This window comes from Pinus tabuliformis, chromosome 1_1 (genome assembly GCF_031772625.1).
Source record: "Pinus tabuliformis cultivar Carrire ecotype Pingquan chromosome 1_1, CPIR1, whole genome shotgun sequence".
Taxonomy (NCBI): Eukaryota; Viridiplantae; Streptophyta; class Pinopsida; order Pinales; family Pinaceae; genus Pinus; species Pinus tabuliformis.
The window spans coordinates 269,943,295-269,959,820 of NC_142297.1; positions in this window are offsets into that span (position 1 = coordinate 269,943,295).

The window sequence follows — 16,526 nt, forward strand, 5'->3', positions numbered from 1 at the left end:
ATATAATCAGAGCCGACATAACAATAATAATGTAAGGGCACAACAATAACAATAGTGGGCTTCTATGGGGGACAATAATAACAATATTGGGACTACATGGGTACAATCATATAATAAGGGGGTTGTGCTAATAAAAACAAGGGGTTACACTAGTAGTATAGGGGCCTAAAACTTCTTGATAGGCATCTTCAATTGTCTTCAGACTCAGCAAGCTGATTTCATCCTGTATTTCATACCTCAACCCATTGATGTATCTGGCTACCTTCTCTACATCATCCTCTGCATGTCCTGCTCTAATATTCAACTTATAAAAGTCTTATGTATATTCTTTGACAGTTATTCCTTTTTGCCTCAAATTCTATAATTGTCTAAAAAGATTTAATTGATCATCTTTTGGCATAATTTTAGCTTTCAATCTACTCACCATTTTATCCCATTGTTTAATCTTAGACTTTTCCTTTCTTGCTCTGGATGTTTGTAGTTCATCCCACCAGATAGTTGCATGACCCTTCAATCTCGTAACTGCAAATTTCACATTCTTTTTATCATCAACCTCCTCGTAGTCAAAATACTTATCCAACGAACTGATCCAATCCATCAACTCTTCTGCATTGAGATTCCCATCATACAAAGGTATTTCAACCTTTGGTCTTCCACTTGCTTTGGCCAATATCTTGAGAACTTTGGTAGCTTCACTTTCATCCTCTTCTTCTATTGGGTCCCTATAATACTAGTGATTACCCAATTACTATTGTAGTTGTATCCCTTATTAATATTGTTGTGCCCCTATTGTCCCCATATTCTTATTACTGTGCCCCATAGAATTCCTCTATTTTTATTTTTGTGGCTTTATATTATTATTGTTAGGTCAGCTGGGTTATATTGTGACTCCTTAGACTCCTATATATAGAAAGGAGGTTTTGTCATTTGAATCATCCAAGAATTGTTCATTTATGTAATGTAAAGGAGGTTTCCCCCTCGAAGAGGCTGAATTATAAGGCGTTGATCTATCCTTTCTATCTTTTTCTTGAGCTGGTTTCATAACATTTGGTATCAGAGCTTTGGATTCTAGGGTTTCGTTGCTCCAAACAGGTCATCATGGCATTTTTGCTATAACTTTTTTTATGCAATGTTTCAGAAGCTAAAAAAAAAACCCATTTGAGAAGAAATTGCGCTGAATCTCGGATACGAATTTCATAGCTTTTAGAGCTATATTTGCGGGATATGATCTGAGGAAGGTGGTCTTTTTGCAGACTCCTGAATTACACTCCAAACAGGTGACCTGGTGAAAATCGTCATAAATTTCTCTTTGAGCATCGGATTGAAATTTCGTAAGAAGGTACAGAAAGAGGACGGACTGTAGCTTCTTGTATATCTCTTTCAGAGCCAAAGGACGAAACAGGGACACGTGGCACGTCGTACAAGTTCACTCTACTGAACTAGTCTATAATCAGGTCACTGTGGGAGATTTGACATAACTCTTCCTTGGAGAATCCAATTGGGATCAGACTGGTGGCATTGGAAAGAGGACACAGAGGGCTACTACATGTCGTAATTTCAAAATTCGATGATCAGAAATTACAGAGATACATCAGAGGCAATATTGAGCTCCTACAAAGTGAAAAAAGGTGTGTAAATTTTTTAAATTTTTGCTTAAGCTTGGTTTGAAAAATTATTTGGAAGGAATTTAAAGGGCATAGTAGAGCATTGTTATCGGTAACTGATGCCCCAAGGAAAGAAAATGAAAACACCTAGTAAGCAACCTGAAAGCTCTAGCATGACTCATGAAGAAGAGGAAGAAATGCTACATGATATATCAAAATTACAAGACCAAGTGCAACAAATTTCACTCTCACAAAAGCTAACAGAAGCTAAGATAAATGGCGTGGAATCTAAGATAAATGGCATGGAAGCTAAGATTGACGATTTGAAGACAGACATGGCAGATTTCAAGACAGATTTGACAAATTTTCTACAAGAAATACTTACTAATGGTGAAAAGGTAGTAAAGGAAACTCATGATGCGAACAAAAGAAATGTTAATCATGATTTCATAGACTCTAATGTGGGATCGAAGACCCACCATATTCCAAAAATCAATATGAGGAAGTTTGATGGCAAGGATCCCGCAACATGGATATTATAGATGGAGCAATTTTTCGATCTCAATAATGTGCAAAACACACAAAAGGCACGTATTGCAACTTTATATTTGGAACCAAATCAGTTTGTATTATATCAATGGCTTTGATCTCATAAAAAAATTATCACTTGGGCAATTTTTATGGAATAATTGACTGCACATTATGAGGATACAAAAAGCAACACCTTTTTTAGCCAATTGATAAGTCTCAAACAAAAGAGTTCAATAATGGAGCACATTGAGGAGTTCCAAAATTTGAACATAAGGGTAAAAAATATTCCAGAGGAGCATAGCATTGATGTTTTCATAGGGACTTTAAAGGATAATATCCAACATGATGTTTGCCTTTGGGAACCTGATTCATTAGAGAAGGAATTCAGGTTAGAAAGAAAAATGGAAAGCAAAATTATGGCAACCAGGAAGCATACCACTCAAAACTATAAAGATGGAAGTGTTGTTTCCCCTAGTCTTCCACAACCTATAAGGTTGACACCACAACAATTGGAAGAAAAAAGAGAAAAAGGGCTTTGTTACAGTTGTGATAGCAAATACACTAAAGGTCATAAGTGTGCTGAGAAGAAATTATTCTACATAGATTGTGAAGAGGAATAAGAAAAGGAGAAAGAAAGGTCAAAAGAAGAGGATATACTCCAGGAACAAAGCCTAGATAAAGAAGAAATGAATCCGACCATATCTTGTAATGCATTGGCAGGAATTACCACACCTCAAACCATCAAGATAGAAGAAAAAGGTAATAGTGTTGATTGATTCAGGAAGTACCCACGATTTTATTCATTGTAAGGTAGCAAAATAATTGAATTGCTTTTTATATCCAGCACCAGAGTGTTAAGTGATGGTTGCAAATGGAGGAACAATAAATTTCTCGGGAAAGTGCCATAATATCAAGCTATCCATGGGAGAATATGTATTGACTAGCCCAATGCTTTCCATTCCAATGGGAGGTGATGATGTTGTACTAGGAGTCCACTGGCTACAATCCTTGGGTACAATAGATTTTAATTTTCAAGAACCTTTCATGAAATTTTCTGTAGAAGGAAAGGAAGTTGAATTAAGGGGTATTGTAGGGAAATCGAGAAAGATAATCAGTTCTAACGGTATGACGAAGCTTCTAAAAAAGGAACAAAGAGGTGTAATTGCGCAATTATGTTCGCTAGATGTTTCCACATTGGAATCATCTATTTCTCTAGATCTCCAAAAAGTCTTGGACAATCATTCCAAGGTATTTGAGACTCCCAAAGGTCTCCCACCTATTCATGATCATGATCATGCTATTCATCTGATTCCAAGAAGTGTTCCTCCAAACATCAGGCCGTACAGATATCCCTATGCCCAAAAGAGTGAAATTGAACGTATGGTTGTAGAAATGCTAGAGGCTGGTATAATTCAACCAAGTCAAAGTTCTTTCTCTGCTCTAGTAGTATTGGTACACAAGAAGGATGGATCATGGCGCATGTGTCCGGATTATAGGGAGCTCAACAAGCTCACTATTAAAGATAAGTTTCCCATTCCTGTCATTGATGAATTACTGGATGAATTGCATGGATCAATTTACTTCACCAAGTTGGATCTTCATTCAGGATATCATCAAATCAGAATGAAGATTGAAGACATTCTGAAAACAACGTTTAGAACTCATGAGGGTCATTATGAATTTTTGGTCATGCCTTTTGGCCTTACCAATGCACCTTCAACATTTGAAGGTTTGATGAATTGCATTTTCAAACCATTCCTTAGAAAATCTGTGTTAGTATTTTTTGATGATATACTAATCTACAACAAGTCTTGGAAGGATCATGTTGAACATGTTGATAGGGTGCTACAACTATTGGAGGAGAAACAATTATATGCAAAAAGATCCAAATGTTTCTTAAGCAGCACCTCTAACAACATTATTGAGGAAAGATGCATTTTCATTGACTCCAATAGCAACAAAGGCCTTCGAACATCTTAAAGAAGCAATGTGCCAAGCACTGGTCTTAGCTACATCGGACTTCACAAAAACCTTTATTGTGGAATGTGATGCTTCAGGAAATGGAATTGGTGTTGTTTTAATGCAAGATGAAAAACCCATTGCTTTTGAAAGCCGTCCAATCAAGGGAAAGTTTTTAGACAAAGCTATTTATGAGAAGGAAATGTTGGCAATACTCCATGCACTTAAGAAATGGCGACCCTACCTAATGGAAAGACACTTTAAGGTAAAAACGGATCATGATAGCCTTAAATAGTTTTTAGAACAAAGATTATCCTCTAAAGAGCAACAAAAGTGGGTCACAAAGATGTTGGGTTATGACTTTGAAATCATCTACAAAAAAGGGAAGAAAAATGTGGTGGCAGATGCACTCTCAAGAAAGGATGAGGATGTGGAAGCATTGTTGTGCGCCATTTCTATTATCCAACCAGATTGGATAAACGAATCAAGGGAGGAATAGAAGAATGACGAAGAAGTGTGGGCACTTATTAGAAAGTTACAACAAGATTCCAGTACGTCTGATACATTTAGCTGGCAAAATGATTCGTTATGGTATAAAGATTGCTTATACCTCTGTAAGAATTCCCAAATAAAACAAAAGATTCTTATGGAATTTCACACTTCTCCCCTAGGAGGGCACTCAGGATTTTTAAAAACTTACCACAGGGTTAAGAAGGAATTTTTTTGGGATGGCCTTAAATCATATATTCAAAAGTTTGTGGCGGAATTTTTGGTTTGCCAACAAACTAAAAAGTTGAAACAATTAAGACACCGGGTCTATTACAACCTTTATCCATTCCAAGCCAACGTTGGGAGGAGGTTTCAATGGATTTTATCACAGGTTTACCCAAGTCTAAGGGAAAGAGTGTCATCATGGTGGTAGTTGATAGACTTACCAAGTATGCACACTTTTGTGCATTATCACATCCATTTAAGGCCAGTACAGTTATCTTTTTCATTTATGGAAACAATTCAAAAGCTACATTGAAACCCAAAGATTATTGTAAGTGACAGAGATCCCATTTTCACTGGAAATTTTTGGACAGAATTATTTTCTTGTCTTGGTACTCAGTTAGCTCATAGCTCATCTTATCATCCTCAATCTGATGGGCAAATGGAGATAGTAAACAAAGGTTTGGAAGGATATCTTCGTTGCTTTGTATCTGATAAACAGACACAATGGGTCAAATGGTTGCCTCTGGCTGAATGGTGGTATAACACTTCCTTCCATACAACAACAAAAATGACCCCATTTATGGCACTTTATGGATATCAGCCACCATCCATCACATCATATTTAAGAGAAAATTCTAAGGTTCAAGTAGTGGAACATCACTTCGAACATCAACAAAAATTCCTCTAACTCTTAAAGGATAACCTCGTGTTGGCACAGAATAGAATGAAACAATAGGCAGATCAACATCGCAGCGAAAGAAGTTTTGATGTAGGTGATTGGGTATTCTTACAGCTACAACCATATAAGCAAATGTCCCTCAAGAAAGCTAAGAAGGATAATAAATTATCACCAAAGTATTATGGTCCGTACAAGGTGTTGCAAAATATTGGTACTATGGCATACAAATTGGAGCTTCCTGCAGCTTCTCGATTGCACCCAGTTTTCCATGTTTCATGTTTAAAGAAGGTTATAGGCGACAAGCTCCTAGTTCAAACAATATTTATAGAACTTGACAAGGAAGGAAAAATTATATTGGAACTAGAAGCAGTCACAGAAACAAGAACTCGACAGCTACGAAATCGATCAATTTCAGAGTATCTTATCAAGTGGAAGAACTTACCTGCTGAAGATTCCACATGGGAGGATGATAATTTTATACAGAAGCATCCAGAAATACTCAAGCGTTGAGGACAACACTTTCTTGAAGGAGAGGGGCATGTTGGGTCCCTATAATACTAGTGATTACCCCATTACTATTGTAGTTGTATCCCTTATTAATATTGTTGTGCCCCTATTGTCCCCATATTGTTATTACTATGCCCCATAGAATTCCTCTATTGTTATTTTTGTGGCTTTATATTATTATTGTTAGCTCGGTTGCGTTATATTGTGACTCCTTAGACTCCTATATATAGAAAGGAGGTTTTGGCATTTGAATCATCCAAGAATTGTTCATTTATGTAATGTAAAGGAGGTTGCCCCCTTGAAGAGGCTGAATTCTAAGGCGTTGATCTATCCTTTCTATCTTTTTCTTGAGCTGGTTTCATAACATCTTCTTCCTCAGAAGATTCTTCTCCGGCATTGACATCTCCTTCATCAGGTGCTCTCCTTTGAGCAGTCTCAATTGTCTCCATCCATGTACGCAAATTCCGAATCTCATCTAGCAGAACTGCATTTGCTACAGGTCTCCCCCGACCTATGCCTCCTTCTCTCTTAGTGGGATGTTTACTGTAGCAAAACTTAATATTTGTGCTCTAATACCAAAAATGGCGTAGGAGGTTAACGAAAATGAGGTGGTACTCTGTAATTCGACTACTGGTTAACTTTGTAACCAATCAGCTACGCACAAATAGATTCTATACATGGATTTTCCCCCTGAGGGTCCCGCTTGTCTGACCAATCACTATCGGTACCTTGTTGACTTCCCATTTTATCAAGTGCTTCAATCCACGCCGTTGATCTCACTTCTCCAGATCCAATGGATATTGCATCCTTCGCTCACCAACTAACCCGAACGATCTCCACTGTCGATGTGACCCGTCCAATCGAACGGTTGTTGCGTAATCTCGCGTGAAATCTTGCATTACCAATATCAGGTCGAGAGCATGCGAGAAAATTGGTTTTCCCATGCTACGTGTGTTAGGATATTATATATTACAGAGCAATGGAACACATAAAATATTGCAGAAATATAAACACAGAAAACGCATAAAACAAGAGAGACACGGATATATGTGGTTCACCCAATTTGGGCTACATCCATGGAGAAACAACCAGTCCTTCTTTTATTATATTATCCAGCAAACTGAAGAGATACAACCTACAGTAGATCCGCTGTAACACCCTCTTCGCTCTCAATCTCCTCTCTCTTCCTCACTTAGAATACAGATGTACATAGACACAATACAATTCCCTCATATATAGTGAGGGGTTTCCTTCTAGGGCAAAAAACCCTAAATTAAACATAACTTCTACCGTCAGATCATCCGCGTAATGAACAACCCAGATTGACTAGAAATTACTAGGCTTTTACAAGGCAATTTTACATCTATTTTTAGCTTCGGCGGCGCTGCCCCCGAACTCCCGCTGGCCATCAAATCCCCTATCCAGGGGGGAATTAGCCCCCGTGAACCCCTGCGGGGGGGACAAGTTCCCCCCGCACCCCCCTCGCATGGAGGGGTGTACAGTTTTCCTAGGGTATACATCCGGCTGAAACCTTTGAATACAGAAGATAATGAGGCTCCACACCCAACAACGTGTTGCCCGCTAAGGTTAATCGTGGGAATTTTAGGCATACCGTTTACAGCCTTTAGGGCATGTGAGATACCGCTTCCCACTTATCAATACCATCCATGTGCTTAATTCATACTTTTAATAAAGGCGCTTAAGGAAAGGTTTAACGCTTAAACTAAGTATCAATGCTTAACACTAATTGACTGTGATTTATAAATAAAATGTATGAACAGAGAAAAACACCTGATTAGGGTCCAGAATGCCGATACACAGTCATAAGAGAATTTCTGCACCAGAACAGTGCGTCCACACCACACTTCAATCAATTATTCAACAAAATGGAACGTACAAAGTCTTGGCCCTCTCGGCTCGATTACAACAGTTTGTCTGACCTTTGTTTCAATCTCAAACCCTATCTTTGTCACACCTCTCGCTTACTCACTCTATTCTCGATCATCTCATCTCTTTGTCATTACATTATTTTTCCTTTTATGAATCAAATCCTATCCGAACTGCATTGACAACTCAATCTCTATTTTTATTTGTCTAACAATTAAACCCCTATTCTCAAGCTTTAATACACACCTATACTAACAACTTATCTCTTAGTCTAAAAATAATACAGTGATCTAATTATTACAATAACTAGAATTTGCACCAAATGTTGCAAAGGAAACGTCGTAAGTCACCCTCATATGGCAATGGTTCCAGATACATTTTTTTGTGCAAGTATTCTCCAGGAGTGTTTCCATTTATACGCGTCTCTATTAGCATAATCAAAGGGCTAATTATTTTGATAAGGATCTGTGGCAGCCTAAATTTCTTGTTGTGCAATCAATTTTGATCAAGATGCATCCATAAATTATTCCCATGAAATATTGTTCCCTGGGTATTCTTTTGTAGGAAGCTTTCTTCATTCCATTAAAGGGAGTTCACCAAATAGGAATCTGAGAACACCGAATAGAGTCCCCAAAACAAATAATAGGGCTTCAGAAACTAGAGGTTTACATAGAAGGAAACTATCTATGGGCTCCATACTAGACACCCACGGCCTCTTCTTTCTATCGCAGCCTATGAATGGAAATATTTGTATTTACAAGGGGCTTGTAAAAACAAAGGCATTAGAGCTAAGTCAAGGATACCTTTAATTAGCCATGAGAAAGATAACTAGTTTCATTTGAAAGCAAATAATGTACATTATTTGCCTCTAGTCCCAAAAGGAAATACTGGATCTTAGAAGCAGGCCTCACTGATTCGTACAAATATAAGCCCCAAAACTAACAAAAACATTATTTTTCCACTTTTTCAAAAATTACCAGCAACTCCAATATAAATTCAATTATCCAAATTTAAAATCACCTCCACAGAATTTTTTGACATGGAAATAAGTAAAATTCAATTGCTCTTTAGAAATATTAATATGTCCGAGGAACACCATGAAAGTCTTATCATAAAAGTTGTGGATAGTGTTATACCTTGATGATACAAGAGGGTTTGAAATCTTTTCGAGATTTGATAATTGACCAATCATTTCACATACGTGCAACAAACACTAACCTTTGTCACAAACCTTATTTGTGTTTGGTTTATTTACATAACCATCGAGAGAAAAAAATTAAAATCGGCCATCAACCTGATTTGGGTATGGTTCACACATACATATAAAAATATAATCTCTCTCACCAAAATTATTTGGGTTTTATTCAGGTAGAGTCAAAGTGATATGTCACCAACTTTATTTGTGTTTTATTTATTTACACAAACATAGACCAAAAATTTAATCTCGACCATCAACCTCATTTGGGTATGGTTCACACATACATATAAAAGTCTAATATCTCTCACCAAACTAATTTGGATTCTTTTCACAAAGTGTAAAGGTGATATGTCACTAACCTGGCTTGGGTCCAATTCATTCGTCTTGGATACTTATTTAGACCTTGCTGGCCGCACAAGATTTTGAGCAGGGATGTCTTTCCCACTCCCGATCTACCATATATGTCAATTTTGCAACCTTTGTGAGGACTTTCCTCCAGCCATTTCTACAGTTGTCCCCAGGCAAATTGAAAGGCCGACTCAATGAAGCCGAAGACGCGCATAGCTTAAAGAAGGCACAGAGACCAAGGCTCAATCTGCTCAATATTGGAGGTCATGAAAAGAATTATGGGAATCATCAAGGAATTCTTCGAAATGCCTCTAGAAGACTCATCTGCAAGTTCTTTGTTCTATGCATTTGGCAAAAAAAGGGAAATGGTCCTGGCCTGCTGCGTAATAAAGGCTACCTCTGGATCAACCACGAATGGATCAAGTACTGGATTTGTTACTAGAGTGTTGTTCCAAATGTTATATGTATTTTTCCCTAATTGTTTCCTTTCTTAACTAACTATTAGTCCAAGGGCATAAACAATTTGCCCTAATTGTTTTCCTTTCTTAACTAACTATTAATCCAAGGGCATAAACAATTTTAATCGTCTAACATCTAACCTAATGCTCCAAAGACACATGATAATTTGGGAAATTGATTTCACAGGGGAACGCCTTAGGACATAATTAAAGCAAAGATAAATTCGAGAGATCCAACCCTCTCTACTAAAACTAATTTTGACCACTCAGGTCAATGAAACTCATCTCTTGTTAGCCACAACATGTGAACAGAGAATCACATTGTTGGCTAAGTCCGGATGCTCCTGCATCACTAAAACACACAAACCACTCAAAGAATCCAAACACAAACGTAGAAACCATTCAAGGCAAGCAACATAAACTAAATTAAAGAAAAGAATGATACGATCATGTGAAGCAAAGAAAACATAATGTAAATTTCAAAGTATGAAGTTATCTCAAACATATACATAATAATGATAATCTAAAAATGTGGCATTGTTTCCCTTAGTTGGGATCAACCTAGATCCATCTAACTATGCGTCGAGACAGGTCAAATCCCTCGAGGTGCAAACCTTCTTTTTGGAGAGTAGAATTTGAGGAAAGGTTTTCACCTCAAGGGATTTGATCACTCTCGGCACCTGATAGATCCAGAGTTATGCCCACATCAATATCTCAATTGTACTTTTATTGAATAAGGTTTCCACAACGTTATGCCCATTAAAATTTAATCTTTGTAATTTAATTATACAATTAGAATTTCTTAAATGTTTAAATAAAGTATATTTTTCTATTTTAAATTTTATTTTTATAAATAATATAGTAAAGATTTACATATTATTATAACTTAGGTTTTCTCTATCTTTTAAAAACTTTAAATTTTCCATTTATATAATTAAATTTTTTAATAAATTTTAATTTAAAATAATTAAAACTATGAAAATTTAAAAAATCATGATAAAATTAAAATTAATTAAATAATAACCTAAATAAAAATGAATATTGTTTTATTGTACATCTATTTAGAATTATAAAATTAATAAATTTAATTTTTTTAAATTTCCTACATCATTAATTTTATTTTTATTTTTATTTTTATTTTTTAATTTTTATTTTTTTTTTCATTATTTTATAAATTAATCTGCTTCTATAAAATAATAATATCAAATTCTAAGATTACCGACCGAACATATTTATTATACCCGGCAATAGATAGATTTATATTGTAATCATTTTTGGTCAAAGGTTTTTGACTTTTTGTTTTTTAAATTTTAATAAGGTTGATAAAAAATTATTATATTAAAATAAATTTTCTAAAAAATAAAATTATTTTTATAATTCAAAATTTTTATCTTAGTTAAAATTAATGATTAAATTATTTTTGTGAAATTTATTTGTGAATTATTATAAATACAAAATATAAATTTGAAAAAATATATATAATATCAACACGTATAGTGTAATATAACAATTTATACCTAACTGTTTTATTACAATGTAATATTAAATCTTACCAATATTAGTTTATGAATTACAAATATAATAAATTTTTTTATCATAATATGATAAATATATTATTTTTAAATTTTATAATGTAACTATGAGATATATAAATAGCTTACCATATTCAATAAAGATTATGTTACACATTAAAACATATATTAAGTTATGTAATATTTAAAATTTACATATTTTTTTTAATTATATTTTTTAAAAATATAAAAAAATAAATAAAAATTAAATAATACCATCTACATAATAAATTATATAATTACATATTCTAATTAATCTTTCTTCATTCTTTGTTAATGGTTACATGTATTGCTTTTGCATTTATATTTGGATAGGAGATTTAAATTGAAAATTATTTTATATAATTACATATTCTAATTAATCTTTCTTCATTCTTTGTTAATGGTTACATGTATTGCCTTTGCATTTATATTTGGATAGGAGATTTAAATTGAAAATTATTTAATTATTTAAGTAGAAAATTTGTAATAAATTTCATTTCATGTTTAGTATTGATTTCAATATTAATAATCTTTTTTCAAATGTTATTGTTTATAATTTCAAAAAGATTTGGAAGGATTTTTCTTATAAAATTAATAAAAGATGGATAAATTATAAAATATTTATATGATGAAAGATATTAGTAAATGAGAACTTTAATATTTAGGTTTATATTTGATATTTTAGAATACTACATTTTTCTCTATGTTTTGATTCATTTGAAATTTCAAGTTTATGTGACATTTTTTTTTGGATTCTTAGGTGCTTAGGTCCATTGAAGATAGAGAAATGAGATGTTTGTTTTACATTCTCTTTGTCTAAACCTTTATGGTTGGACACGTTTAATCACATGTTTTTTTCTTTGTGACTCTATTTCTATCAACTTATGATTTAGAACTCGTGTGTTAACCACTAATAAGAAATTATACATTGTAACCACCCCTCCCACATTTACCTAATTTCATCGCCCCCCCCCCCCCCGGGGGGGGTAAACATGAGCTTAGGGCTACTATGACATGACTCAACCTCCTAAGTATCGTTAAGGAAGTGGAATCAACAAAATGGAACCTTACTAACCTTGGGAGTTACAAGACACCAATGAGCTAATCAACCACTCCTAGTGCCTAAATCCTGAGCTGAAATCACTTTCTTCTCACCTAGGCTCCCAACCGCATGCATAACAAGGCCTCCATACGGTTGAGGTCCTCCAACCGCATGCATAAACCTAACAGGTTGCGGTTATTACCCAAATTCTTCAATTCATATGGTGTGGTCCCATATTTTGAGCCTAAATTCCAAGTTAGCCTCCATACCACAGTCTAGAACTCAGTGAAACTTTCCCGGATGATAAACAACATCAAGACAAAGACATCCATACCAAACTTGGTTAAAAACTTGACCTAAACAGTCCTAACCATGACAGTCATTTCGTCAAACATATTGAGAACATGTAATATACTGGTCATGAAAGCATATCTAAACATAGGGGTATGATACTTATCTAAGAATCATAATGAAGGTATAATGCCCTCTCATAATAGTTTCAATAACACTTATTAGATCATGCATTCAATAACCATTCATCAACTAGTCAAAACATGTCAAGAGCCGTAGCTAGAACCTGTTATGAAACCATGCTTATAACCAACATATAACGAGAATAATATTCATGATATAACAACCATCAAGCCACAAAATATCAAGTAAAAAAACTCATGAAAAACAATGGGAAAAGGGATATTATTAACATATGAAAAAGACAACCAAGTCAGGGACTTCCACATACCACCCAACCATAGATTGCATTGAACCAAATATTTCTTTCAGCCAATAACCCCCTATGCCATGTTCCTAGCATGAATGTGGGACTCGAAACAAAACAAACAAGGCTTCCTAGAGGTTAAACCACATCCACCCTCAGGATTTATCGCATTCTCACCAAAAATGGACAAGGGATCACTAGGCCCAAAACAAGCACATAAACAGCTAGGGCTTCCCTGAGATTATGCCACCTCCACCCTTAGGCTTTACTGTAATCTCGCCAAAACTGGTCAAGGGATTACTAGGTCGAAAACAAGCTTGGATGCCTTAGAATTTCTTCACCAATACCTTGAGGAATTTGATTATCTCCACCCTCAGAATTTATCTCAATCCTGCCAAAATCGATCAAGGGATTTCTAGGCCCTATGGGAATTTTCCTGAGACCACCTCACTCTGTTCCAAAACATCTAAAAATTCAAATCTCAACCGAATGAAAGAACCCTATCACACCATGGTTATTCAGAAATGGAAAGACAAGCCTGGAACCACTGTCACACCTGGAAAAACCCATGCCACAGACAACAAGAGATCCAAATACATACATGCATATACCATGCATTCACAAACAAGCTAGGAAATCACACATGCAACCTGTTACTTGCAAGTATTCCTGTTGAAGCTACTTAATCCAACTTTTCTTTACTTGTCAGTTGCTTTCCTTGTCCTTCCTTTTCCTTCCTTTTCTTTCTTGTTTGCTTTCTCCTCTTGGTGCTCTTCTCTCTTTGAGAATAATTCTAAATCCAAACTAACGAAAGACTGTGAACTGATCCTCATATTCCTTTTTATTATTGAAGCCTCAATTTTCTTCATTTTCCTTTATTTTTCCTTCAATTTTTCTCTTGTGCAAAGTTGTGACCTTTCATCTCCCTTTTCTCCTATTTTCCTAAATTTTCATAAATAAATTCCAATTAATGCCTCTTTTCCTTTTTCAATTCCTTTGTAAATTTTCTTAGCCATAATAAACTTAAATGAACACCCACTAGGATCTTTTTCCCAACATTCATCTTGGAATATGTGTCTCATGACCTTGGTCTTATTTTTCCTTTATTAACTTTATTACATGAAATCTAACCCGAGGTTGTTACAAACCCTCCCCCTTGGGGTGATCCAAATTGGATCATTATATTATTTTCATCCATCCCAATGCATTTGGAGTGGAAAAAGTGGAGGAATCAGCGCACAGGACCGTTTTTACCAGCGAGACCTAGATTGGTGAAATAGGGTCTGAAACCTTCCGGGAGCATTTTGAGGCATAAAACGACGTTTTTTGGGGGTAAAACTTTGTCTCACAAGTGCCACACATTTTCATGCTATTTTACACACGGAAATCTTTCCAGCAACACAAGAAAAATATTTAAATGCATTTAAAGTCATTTTTAAATGCTTTAAAGTCATTTAAAAAATATTTCCTGTTTTCACACCTATAGTTCGGGAGGATACTGCTTCATGCCCCATTATTCATGGAAAAGGGGCTATCCACGTGTTTGTGATGTAGAAGAGTCTATTTTGTAACTCTAGTTAAGAGTTGTTGTAGTCAAACTTAACCACTAGTAGGCTATCGGGTTGTGTTATAACCGGGTCACTAGGAGGAAGAGGCATTCCAGATGAGAAAAGATAGCCAGGAGGGATAGGAGGTAGAGCAAACATAGAGGATTTTTGCACTGTAGTAGCCCATGGGCCACAACCATTACTTCTTTGTATATGCATCCATATTTCTAGACAGAGAAAGAGAGTGAAGCAGCCTCACCTTCCAGCTGGGTTTTCTCCCAAAAGGGTCTCCCTGAGAGAATATCTCGTGTCTTATATGTGTGTGAGATTATTTTTTCGTTCTCTTCTTTTATGCATAATTTTCTCTTACATGCATGCACTAATTACAGTGAGATCTACAAATCTAGAAATTAAATAAAACTATATTAGTGTAGAATCTCATATTTTTAATATAATATTATCATATATGTTGTGACGAACTATCCAGTGGAATATCCACGACAGTTTATAGATCATGGGGGAACATCGACCTCAGTGTTCTATGACACCTATGACTCACAAGATCGTTGAAAATAAAAACATACTACCCATGGAGCTTTATAACTTAGCTCGTTGTAGTATTTACAATGACATTTTGCTAAAAACATGGCAATCATATCGTTTACTGGAGATTTATAACAGAACTCATTACGATATTTACAATAAAAAACACATATACTTATGCACATTTGCTTCAACGACCAAATAACTATATTGTTTATGGAGCTTTATAAACTAGCGCAATACAATATTTACAATAATATACACATATACATATGCACATTTTCTCTAACCAACAAATAAAAGGATATTTTGCTCGCATTAGTCGACAAGGGAATCTGAACGCTCACACCTCCACCCTAAAATTAGTACTAGGATTCACCTCCTTCCCAGGAAGTCCAAAATCCACTGTCAAAGTCAACCTGCATCCAATGTCCAATGCTATGATCATTACACTACTTGTTCTCTAAGTGAACAGCTACCAACTCATTGTTCTAGGGCACACTCCTAATGTGATTTTGATTCCATATGTAATGCTAATGACAAAAACAAATCCATTCCCTGACCTTCCCTTCTCTACTACATAGTCCGTTGGGCAATCTAGTGACTCCCTTTCATGTAGTCACTCACCTTCCAAGTTCTCCAACATTCCCTTTCCTAGATGATCCATCCCTTGGCAAGGTTTCCTCACATCGAAAGGTCCAAAAATCAAGGCATATCCCTTCCTCAAAACCATCATACTGATCATATCATGCCCATGGCAATCAATGGACACTATTGGGTACTAGTTTCCCATAATGGCCCTACTCTTGAATGCTTACTAACATACTGTTGCCTGTTCCAATTCCTTTGTTGTTGTTGCTAATCCTTGCTATCAGTTTCAACCACCCAAACCATGTATTTCTCTACCTTCCTGTACCAAGCACATAATTTCCATTAGACTAAAAAGGAATTGAAATAAATTCAAATCATGCCTGATTAGTGACCTATCAATAAGGTACACTTGCAATTCGTTTTACTACCTGTCACAACAAGTCAAATTATATCTTCAATCAAATCATCATGTATAAACATATCACATCCAGTTAGCTCAAAATGTAACCATCATAAATCAGAATCATGGATCACATGTAACCATCATAAATCAGAATCATAGATCACATGTAACCATCATAAATCAGAATCATATGCATAATAAAAAATTGAAATAAAATACCAATACTTATCTTTCAAATGATTAC